General features: G+C 38.5%; 1 long non-coding RNA gene across 1 annotated transcript; it reads left to right on the forward strand.

Moving 5' to 3' along the window:
* The first annotated feature begins 1,410 nt into the window (after positions 1-1,410).
* On the forward strand, positions 1,411-7,647 carry LOC108274310 (uncharacterized). The gene is made up of 3 exons (XR_001814455.3): positions 1,411-3,603; positions 3,800-3,925; positions 5,245-7,647. It is a non-coding gene; the product is annotated as an uncharacterized LOC108274310 (long non-coding RNA).
* Positions 7,648-11,983: the final 4,336 nt, after the last annotated feature.

The following is an 11,983-nucleotide window of genomic DNA, read 5'->3' on the forward strand; positions in this document are numbered from 1 at the left end:
GTATAGCACTTTTTACAATAGACATTGTCTCAAAGCAGCTTTACAGAAACATATAAACACGGTATACAGATTTTAAAAGTGCGAATTTATCCCAATTGAGCGAGACGGTGGCGACGGTGGCAAGGAAAAACTCCCTAAGATGTTAAGAAGAAGAAACCTTGAGAGGAACCCGACTCAGAAGGGAACCCATCCTCATCTGGGTAACAACAGATAATGTGAAAAAGTTCATTATGGATTTATATGAAGTTTGTTTGGCCTTTGAAGCAGCCGTAGTCCCAGCAATCTGGAATTGGAGTAGATGAGAGCTCCATCCAGAGGTAGGGCATACGAAATAGATCAGGCAGGTCCGGAGAGAAGAAAGGATCAGGATCTCTAGTATTGCCATAAAATCGTGTGTGGCTCGACAGAAGCAGAGAGGGAGAGAAGAGACTGTTAGGACTGTGCTTAGCGTAACAGAAAGTCTAGTCAGGGTAGGCTTGAGTAAACAAATACGTTTTAAGCCTAGACTTAAACACTGAGACTGTGTCTGAGTCCCGAATACTAATTGGAAGACTGTTCCATAACTGTGGGGCTCTATAAAAGAAAGCTCTTCCCCCTGCTGTAGCCTTCGCTATTCGATGTACCGTCAAATAGCCTGCATCTTTTGATCCAAGTAGGCGTGGCGGATCATAGAAAACCAAAAGGTCACTTAGATACTGTGGCGCGAGACTGTTTAGTGCTTTATATGTTAATAATAGTATTTTATAAACAATGCGAGATTTCACTGGGAGCCAGTGCAGTGTTGATAAGATCGGGGTGATGTGATCGTATCTTCTGGTTCTAGTTAGGACTATTATTATTATAGTCCAATTATTATTATTATTATTATTATTATTATTATTATTATTATTATTATTATTATTATTATTATTATTGGGGTTTTTAAAAAATATTTTTCTTTTAAAAATTTTATTTGTATAGTGCTGTTGAAAATAGTTATTGTCACAAAGCAAGCAAGATGTGACGGCGTCAAAGAAAAACTTCCTGAGATGACAACCAAGAAACCTTCCGGTGAACCAGATTAAAGCATTCCTAAAATGTTTGTCTTATATGCAAATGAATTATGCAAATGAATGTAGAAATGGAGATAAATATATAAGGTTTGGCTTCTTCTTCTGCTTTTACCTGTTATTGTAATCAGGTATATTGTTTTTATGATGTATTACTAAAAATGAAACATTATGTGAATAATAATAAGTCAAATAGATCCAGGTGTCTGGTTAATAAAAAACAAAATTTCTTTGAGTGTAGCATATGTTCTGGCCGTGTGCAACCCAGTTAGGTTTGTTTTCAACCCAGCTACATTTGCAGTGTGACAGAAAACTGTCAGTGAGAGTATAAGCAATTAACATGATCGTAAATTTCTCTCGCAACTCAGCTCTGGAAAAAACCTGTCAACATTTATGCAGGCAAATTGACTTGGGGTCTCACACCCGCTTTATCTTAATTGTGATATCAACTGTCCTTAGTTAGGGATTACCTTAATGGGTGCATCCATTACATTCATGAACATGAGGGAAAACAGAGGTTAATGTAAATTATTGACACCTCACAGCAATGCAATTACAGTACAACTTAATTACAGCTTTTGTCAGGCAAATGACACAATTGGTAAATGCAGTCGGTAACCTAAAGCTAAATAAAGCTCCACCCCAACCTTTTGCACACCCTTTACAACTTCTCACATTCTATATTACTTTTTTGTCACATAGGTATGACAGTTACACACACAAAAAAAACCAAAACAAAACAAAAAAAAAATACAAGGAGTGAAACCATCAGTGCAATGTGGGTCTGGCAAGCACTCTAGGATAAAGTGTAAGAATGTGTCTGCTCTGTGTGGCTTGTGCAGCTGTGACAGCAGAAAGCAGTCACAGGCATTGTGTGTCAAGCAACAACATGACAGAAAAAGCCCATCTCCCAGCTTTACCTTTCTATAAGCAGATTTCCAGTAATGATGAAAAAAATACATGCCCATATTGGGACTGAGTCCAAACTGAAAGCTGGGTGGTAACTGTACATTCTTGGACTATGTTTTATATGATTAGGGATGGGTTAGAGCAATTTCACTGGCTGTGAACCTACTCACAAATTTGGAGTCCTATTTAATTGTTTACATGTGTCTTAGAGAACATTAGCAGTCCTGCTTGCTATGTTAGGAATAATAATTACTCCAGTACTGTACATGTGAAAACCAACATTAGTACATTCACTGAAATAAACATAACAGCAATTTGTCTCTCTCTCTCTCAAAAATACATGAATTCACAGGGTGTGCTGAGTACCTCCACATATTATGACCCCAAGCCAGTGGAACATGGACTCGGTTAAATATTTGAGGTTTTATATATTATTTAAAAAACAAAACACCACTTTTTCCCAAGCGATACACATGTGTGAGGCTTAATCCAGATAAGTTCGAGTCATTGTCAGGGTGATAAGCTTGTGGTGCTGACTTCTTTATGTACCCATTCTGACATGTGTATAGTGTGCAGTGTATTCACATGGCCTCTTTTACCACCACCCACAGATTCATGAGAAAAACAAGTTACATGCCGAAAGCTGCCATCATTGGCTGCCCACACATGGGCAAAAAAAAAAGGAGGGTGTGGGGGACAATGTGAAGGTGTTGCTGGCTGACGCCGCTGTAAGCCACTGTGGCTCAGGTGAGGCGGGTGCTCCTTTCAGGTCCATCATCTGCACTCTTCCCATCATACTCATGAGAAACTCCCAGCGTGCCTTCAGGGCCATCTCTCGCCAGTAACAGGTAAGCCTGTTGACACATGTCAAATCCCTCTTCTTTCTCCTGTGTGTGTGTGTGTGTGTGTGTGTGTGTGTGTGTGTGTGTGTGTGTGTGTGTGTGTTTTTTGTTCCCCTCCTCTCCTCAAAGTTTTCGTGAACATCGTGCAACGCCCTGTCTAAACCGCAGACATCAGAAAAACCGCCCGAGCGAAGCCAGGACTTGTTTGATTGCGCTGCCTCGCAACCTGGGCTTGCACACACACCCACCGCTTCACCTCAGAAGAACGCACACACACACCTCAACCGACGTCAACAATGCCACATGTCCTTCACCTAACAATCCCTGAGGCCTGATCCGGCCTGGGCCAAAGCCATAGCTAGAAAAAAAATGGTAAGATGCTGATGGATAAAGGAGCTTGTGGATTCCTGGGACAGGTGTCGGATGCAGGGACTATTTGATCATTTTACATGTGTAGAGCGAGCAGGAAAATGGAGAAAGCCAAGGTGGCAAAGGTTTGATGTGCTCTGTCATCATGAAAAATAAAAATCAAGGCACAGCACCAAAATGCGACTTGTACAAAGGATTTTAAGAATTACACAGTAAGGTAAATAAAATAAACATAATCAACATACACCATCTTCAAAAACAGTTATTCTAATAAGATGCTCTCAATTGAATTTGATTTGCAAAGACTGGCATAATTCTTGGGAAATTTTTCAATTTCAAATGGCTATTATTTTGTAACGATATAGTGAGCGAGTACAAGATCTGTTCCAGGATGAAAATGCTAGCACTGCAAAAGCCAAGCAAAAGAAAACTCAGTGAGTCAGTGCACCATCACATGTTTTTTCACTGATCATAGGGTAGTATGGTATGACTTTTTAAAGGTAGAGTGTGGAAAGCCATTAATCAACACAAACACATGCTGCCATTCTCACCAACAAGTCCAATACAACTACAAGCTGGAATATCCGTTTCAGTGTTGAACAGTGATCCATGCCTTTTTTCTATGAACAGATCGGTGATTAACATGACTGCTTGGGCAGAGGATTATAAATTCTAGTACTGCCTAGTACTGGATAAAGGACATCTTCCCTGAAGGCACCAGTTGTTCCAGTCTAGGCAGCACTGCATCAGATACTTGTAAACATGGCCATCTTGTATTTCCTGTTGCTTTGCATGACAGCTTCTTGGCAGCTACAGTACATGCTGGCCTGGCTGTAGTAATGCTTGGCTGCTGAGGTGGAGGAACTTGCTAGAGAAGGATGAGGATGAGGAGGATGAAGAGGAGGAAGGAGAGGGAGGGAGAGAGGGAGGCAGGCAGACAGGAGGCCAGAAATAAGGAAAACACCACCCTGACTGCTAGGACTGTTAGGCACCCCAACAAAACTGAAAAACTCTCAAGAAGTCTCCTGTAACATTCTGTAGCATAACAGAATCTCTAAAATGTCATCGTGTTTAAACAAATAAAGAGATGGAAATTTAACAGCCATGTTGGTAACTTTGCCACTGGGGAAAATCTAGTGCAGGTAAGACATACAGTACTGTGCAAAAGTTTTAGGCACCTTATTTTTTTTTTAGTACAAACTTTCTTATAGATTTTTTATTTGATGACTTCTACATTATCAAGTCAGTACAAAAACCTTTTAGATTCCTAAACATTATTAAAAGTTACAGAAAAAAGACAGAAAGCAGAATATTATGAAAGACACACTTTTCAGACAAAAAAAAAAACACAATGAAGGCTGCTGGGTTTTGCTGCAAAAATAAGAAGCAAGTGCAACAGTCAAAGTCTCCAGAAGAACTGTGGTTCTGGAAGATGCTTAATAAAATGTACCAGCTAATGTCCCTATAAAACGGCATAAACTGTCCTGGAGACTAAAACCCAAATTCCAAAAAAGTTGGGACAGTATGGAAAATACAAAAAGACAAACAAAAAGAGTCATTTGAAAATTAAATTCACCCTGTACTATATTGAAAACACATTATTAACACATCATTTGATGTTTTACTTTGTGAATTTAATTGATTTTTCACTGATTTAAAATCTGATCCAACACACTCCAAAAAAGTTGGGACAGTCGACCGATTATCACTGTGTAACATCACCTTTTCTTTTAATAACACTTATTAAGCATTTGGGCACTAAAGTCACAAGTTGGTTAAGTTTAGCAAGTGGAATTGTCCCCCATTCATCCATTATGCATTTCTTCAGCTGCACAATTGTACGGGGGGAGGGGGCCTTCTTTGGCTTATTTTGCGCTTCATAATGAGCTACACATTCTCAATCAGAAACAGGTCAGGACTGCAGGCAGGCCATGCTAGCACCCGCACTCTCTGCTTACGCAACCATGTGCTTGTAATCTGGGGAGAATGTGTTTTGGTGTTGTCCTGCTCTGGATGGCAGCATATGTTGCTCCAAAATGTGTTCATATCTTTCTGCATTAATGATGTCCTCACAGATGTGCAAGTTACCTATGCCATGGGTACTGACACCCCCCCATACCATGACAGATGCTGGCTATTGGATCTGAAGCTTGGGTGGTCCTTTTCCTCTTTGGTCCGGAGAACACGATGGCTGTTTTGTCCAATAACTAGGTGAAATGTTGTCTCGTCGGGCCACAAAACATGATTCCACTGTACTACTACTGTCCATCTCAGATGAGACCAAGCCCAGAGAAGTCTTCTGGACAGTGTTGATGTATGGCTTCACTTAACTTGCATCTGTGGATGTAGCGGTGAATGGTATTGACTGACAAAGGTTTCCCAAAGTATTCCGGAGCCCATGTCAAGATATCCATTACAGACTCATGACGGTTTTTAAGACAGTGGCATCTGAGGGATTGGAGATCCCACGCATTCAGAAGTGGTTTTTGGCCTTGCAATATACACACCGAGATTTGACCAGATTCCTTGAATCTTTAATTATATTGTGCACTGTAGAAGGTGAAATGCCCCAAACCCTATCGATTTGTCTTTGGAGAATGTTGTTATTAAAGTTGTTATTTGATGATACATCTGTTGGCAGACTGGTGAACCTTGACCCATCCTTGCTCTTAAAGGACTAGGACTTTTTTGGAGGCTCTTTATATACTATGATTAGATGATAGCCTCACCTGCTTCACATCACCTCCTTATTTCAACTTGTCACACTGCTATTAGTCCTAAATTGCCCCAGTCTTTTTTGGAACATGTTGTGTGCATCAATTTCAAAATAAACATTTACCTTCAAAAAGTTATGCAGTTGATTAGGTAAAACATCAAATACCTTGTCTTTATATGATTTTTGTTTAATTACAAGTCAAAGTACATTTACAATTCACTCCTCTTTGTTTTTATTAGCATTTTCCATATTTTCTCACTTTTTCAGAATTGAGGTTATACTATTTGTATTTGTATTTTTTTGTCACACTGAATATTGACTTTGTTTCATTTACTACTGTTTACTGTTCTTTATGGTATTTTTTTAATGTAGAAACATTTAATTTCATTATTTTGAAAGCATCTTTGCCTTACACCATTTATTTGCATGTGCCTAAATCATTTGCACAGTACTGTAGGTAAGTGTTACGAAAGGGTTACACAACTCTTCGCAATAACTCCTCTGCTTCAAAGGTGCAGCTGGGTCATATGTTTTGTAAATCTAACAGATGTCTTGATGAATACCTCAAAGAAGGTTTCCAAAACATATATACAATTCCATGCATGAAAAACACTTTAATGCATTGAAAAAATCCTGGATCCCCATTCCACCATCCTGATACCACCACTGCAGCCCTCACCACAACTGAGGAACAACAGAAACAACACTGTACCTCTATTCGATTATTTTAAAGACATGTATATTATCAGAACACATTCTGATGGAGGGTTTGGGTGATGACAGGTGTCGTCTGGCAACAAATAAACAGCATTGTTACATGAGAAAGAACAATGGTTGCACAGAAACACTGCATGAATTGAGTGTAATATATGTTAGTAGACAAGAATGTCTACACAAAACATGATGTGCCAGTGCTGTTGCTTCTGGCAATCACCTGTGCAAGCAACCACAACTGGCAATACAAACTGGCCAAAACCTTTAAGCACAGCAAGGGCAGCTCCTGGTGGCAATTTCAACAACACTTTTTATGATCTTTGACTTTGCTCAGCAATGTCCGCCATTGTCTTATCATACATTGAGAAACAAGATAGAACAAATGGTGCTTTTGATGGAGGACAAATGAATGTAAATGTTTTGGTGAAAACACTGAGCAAGTCCATTAAGCGTCAAGGCGAGGATTTGCTTGTAAGTTGCTTGGAATGAATACATGTAAACATGCTCTAGTCCCACAGAAACTTCAACCATCTATCTCTACATGGCCGTTCCCTTGATATCCCAACTGGTCCCATCATAACCCTGCTTCCTTCCAGCTATAGCTCCTTCCATCCCTCCCTGTGGGTCTGGGTATGCACAACCTGTAATTGTGGAGTAGCCACAGCACATAGACTGTGATATAAATATCAATTTCTGCTATTCCTGTGAAAATAAAGCATGCTGTGAAAAAAAGAGAAAGAATGGCTCTTTTTTCATGTCCTATTTCAGGTTATTCTCAGAGCCCGGCACCTACAGCATCCTGAGCACTGCCTCTATGAATGTGATGCACTGCACTATTGTGTTTAGCTCTTAAGACTGTGACTTCATGCTTTCAAATTGCTATTTCCATTCTTAAACAATGCTTCGATATCAGTTATCAGAGTTATAAGAGGCTCCTAGACACAGGAGATTAAAGAATATATAAAATATTTTTATGACATTTTAAATTCATCTGAAATACTAAGTAACTCTTTTGAGTGACCAAATGATGAAAAAAATGTTTCTAATAAAAGCGACATTCCATTGATTTGTTTGCCTTTCTAGATGATTGTGCAGTTGTTGCGCAATCGTGAGGCAGCCTGCTCACCTCCAATTTAGCTCCACTGAGTTATTATCACACGTAGTGGTCAAAAACAGGAACTGCAACAAGAGCTAATAGAAGCACACTGGGGCAGGAATCATGCTGCTCCGTGCGCCCTCTCTGAACAAGGAGCAGCTGAACACAGGACAATAATCACAGGGTTGCCAGGGTCATGTTTTGGACTACTTAATATATAAGTGATCTCCTTTTTTTAGAGAAAATAATTGGAATTAAATCTATATAGTGTTTTATATATTTACATAAACAAAGGCAAAGTGTAAGTGCAGACAGTGTGTCTAGAATTTACAGAACCGTTTCTATTGCACAATATCTTACAAACATTGAAAGAGGCATTTATAGAGGGGAGTTATAGAGTACTGTAAATTTGTCCTAAATCCCGGAAATTAGTTAGCATTTTAGCACTTCTGGTTCCAGCATCCTGAAGCCAATGGGTTTTTTTTTTAAATGAGTTTTTGGATAAATGCCTGAAATAAGATCTGTGGTTAACACAAGTTCAAGATATTTTCACGTTTTATTCTACGACATAAAATACATCAGTAATACCCCACTTGAGATTTTGTTAAACTTTTATGTGGCTTGAAAAAGGTGGTTGCTAACAAAGTGGCTAAATGGGACTAGAGAGGTTGTCGGAAACAGAGTTTATTTATTAAATCTTATTGGCTTTTTGCCGATGGAACCAGAGTGATGCTAACTTCCAGGTTGGCCTACAAAAATATGTAATTTTTGCTGCACTCTATTATGGAGTGGATAACGTCAATACATCAGAAATGCGTGTGCACCACTGTGACATTGTTTACTATGAAAAAGAAAGAAAATGTATCTCCTTTTTTCAATGTCCAATTTTTTTGGGCCTGCTGTATTGAATACAGTTGTTCATCTAAAGTGCTGATAGACTGCATATGTCGTCTCTCAACTATCTGCTATGAGGTTACTATAAAAATTCACTATAGCATAAGTCAAGTGTAATAGCCTCTCTGAATAATTTAATTTGTGACTATGTCCTTATTAATGTTGTCCTGCCCAACCAAAATCTATGGTCATGAGCTTCTGCTGCTGCTTTGCGTAATGCTAAAACTAGGCAAACATAAATCGAATCATGGAACATTACCTCCTGTACTCCTCTCCACTTAAACAATAAAACATGATGGTTACGCACTTGTACTGGATTTTAATGTTACAGTCTCCAACAGTCGTATGTATGAGAATCGTGATTAGTCACCACTGCAAGAAAATGTCATGACATTCAATGAGAGCACTCTTTCCAGGAAACACACACTCACAAACATGAGTAACCAGTTTTAAGTAACGTGTTTGATGTTTTGCATATTGCTTTCCTTAGATGTACATCATTGCTGTGCCTGTTGACATAAATATGGATCAAAGCAAGAAGCCTTTCGTGTTGAATATCAGCATGCCTGAGGTTGCTACAGCGCACACACCTGCCTTATGTATTTAACACACAACACACACACACACACTCACACACTTACACACACACAGTACACAGATAGATCCACCTACTGACTGCCAGCACAGAAACCTGCAGCTGACTGATGTCTTAGTTTTGCAGTGTTTCACTGTAATTATTATAAGGTTTTACTGTTTACTAATATGTACATCCTGAGCCACAAATGCAAACATCAAATATAAGCGGTATAGAAGATGGATGGATAAAATCCATTTTAACAATGAACACTGTCACAAAGCAGCTTTACAGAAATATCTAAATTCTGGAAAAAAAATTTAAATGTATAAATGTATCCCTAATGAGCAAGCCAAATGAAATGAAAACATACATACATATAAGAAACATCCACCGTACATACATAGAAATATCATTATAATTATAATTTTAACTGTAATTATTAGAAATAGGTAATTATACCCATTTGTGCTATGCAGAAGTAACACACAACTGGATGAGGTCCTTCTCTAGTCTGTCTAGGATCTGGAAAGAAGTAGGATGGGAAGCTAAAAACCAGGAGGAGGAGGAGGAGGAGAGTTCTATGTGTGGAATGCTCCAAACCCAGGGCTGGTGTTGCGACTCGTCCCAGACTCTGTGCCGTCACCGCTGGGGTCTGTGGCCAGACCTCCGTATGCCAGACCTGCTGGCTCCAGATCCCGCCCAGGCCAGTTTAGCTGCAGTGCAGGACCCATAATTACAGCACGACACACTACTCCCCCCCTCCACTCCCTTCTCTCTTACTGTTAAAAAGTGCAGAAGAAAGAGAGATGTACTGCTTAATAGGAATATGATGCAGTGTAAAATTTATATACAAGCTAGCAGGAACTATAATGTGAATGGGGTGAGACAGGGCAAGAAAAGATATGGTGTGGTTTTAGGATCTACTAAAAACTTGTTTGAGGAAAACTTTACTACAGAGACATGAAGCAGAGTGAGAGAGAGAGAGAGAGTGAGAGAGAGAGAGAGAGAGAGAGAGAGAGAGAGAGAGAGAGGCTGAAGGCAAGCAGCTGATATACATACATGCCAAGAAGTTCATAACACAACATTATTCTATTCTCAAATCAGAAGGTGATTATTTTCTATATCAGCAGCTCTTATATTAATGCACTCGCGCTAATATGTTATTATTTCTATAGTAACACAATTCAAAGGGACTTGTATGGTAGATGATCTACGAAATCTAAGCCTAATATTAAGTAGATTTTAAAAATGTGTTGTTATTTTAACAAAGAAATATGTGTGTAATCTTTAATATTGTGAGGGTTTCTGTAAGGAGATGTTTATTTAACATTTAGCAAAGGAGCCTCCAGTGCCAGCACTTTGTAATACTAAGTTTTCCTGCATGGGAAAGTCTTCAAGACTGAGTAGTTTATTCTCCTGGTTTCTTGGTAACATGACATTTATTATTCTTCAGTCCCTCCAGGATTTCTCAATTTTGCAATTGCAGAAATTAACACAAACTCAAGCAAACTCCACAAAATTCAGAGGAGCTTGCAATTTTTCTAAATTACCACAGATTTTCCACAGATTTGGGGCAAGATTCATGTGACGTCATCAAAATGAGCATTCAGCTAAAAAGCTCTCTTCGATTCATGTACATTAAATATAAGTACAGCTAAAAAGGTCTGATTTACCAGCAAACATCACCGTGAAAGATGGCCACTTGCATTTTCAGCCAATTCAAGTAGTTTTCTGCAAAAAAACCCCCACAAAAAACTCTGCAAGTTGAATCACAAAATTGGAGAAAAAAAACTGCAGCAAAATCAAACACTTTTGGCCATAACATCACAAAAAAACTCCTGTACAGATTGACTCTGATTTCTCTGTAAAAGGACAACCTGTGTTTTTTCATCTTATTGGCTTAGATAATAGATATAAATACAGGCTGGTGAGGGAATATAGCTTGTATAACCTAAGTGATAACAGGAAATAACTTGGATCATGGATATTCCATTACATAAATCATGGATATGCCATAACATTGAATATAACTACAAATGCATAAAAAGTGCAACATCATAATTTATTAATGAATGAAAAATTGTAATTGCTTGCAATTTGCTGTGGTATAAGCAAAATAAAACACTTCAGGACATAAGAGTTACTCCACTTCATGTTGTGCCACATCACACTACACCACTGTTGATTATTTTCTTATAAAATAATGTCCCATCGTGTTTTAGTCCTTACTCAATACAAAGCCCCACAGTGACTAAAATGAAGTGTTTACACTCTATATCACACACACACACACACACACACACACACACACACACACACACACACATATATATATATATATATATATATATATATATATATATATATATATATATATATATATATATATATATATATTCACCCATGTGCATTTAACATGTAGGGCTGATGGACCAGACTATAACAATCACAGATCAAAGGATTAAATTGCGCATTTCTGAGTCTCAAAAGCACAGCTACTTTCTTCTTAATGAACGGGTGCTTCATTGCTCTTTAGTGAAAGAGATGCCAGGTAAATCTTATGTTCACTAAGAGCCATAATTGAAGTTAAATAAGCAGTACAGTATCTGTTACTGAGAACTTCAAAGTCATAAAACCATATGCACAGAAAGGTCTCTCATTGAAAGCTCAAAGTGTCTTTTGTGGTCCTGCTGGTGTCCTGTAACAGAAGATCACATCATGCACAGCCTAGCATAACAGAATCTCTAAAATGTTGCTATGAAGAGACAGAAATTCCAAGTTGATAACTTTGCCACTGGGTAAGTCTAGCACTGACAG

This window comes from Ictalurus punctatus, chromosome 13 (genome assembly GCF_001660625.3).
Source record: "Ictalurus punctatus breed USDA103 chromosome 13, Coco_2.0, whole genome shotgun sequence".
NCBI lineage: Eukaryota > Metazoa > Chordata > Actinopteri > Siluriformes > Ictaluridae > Ictalurus > Ictalurus punctatus.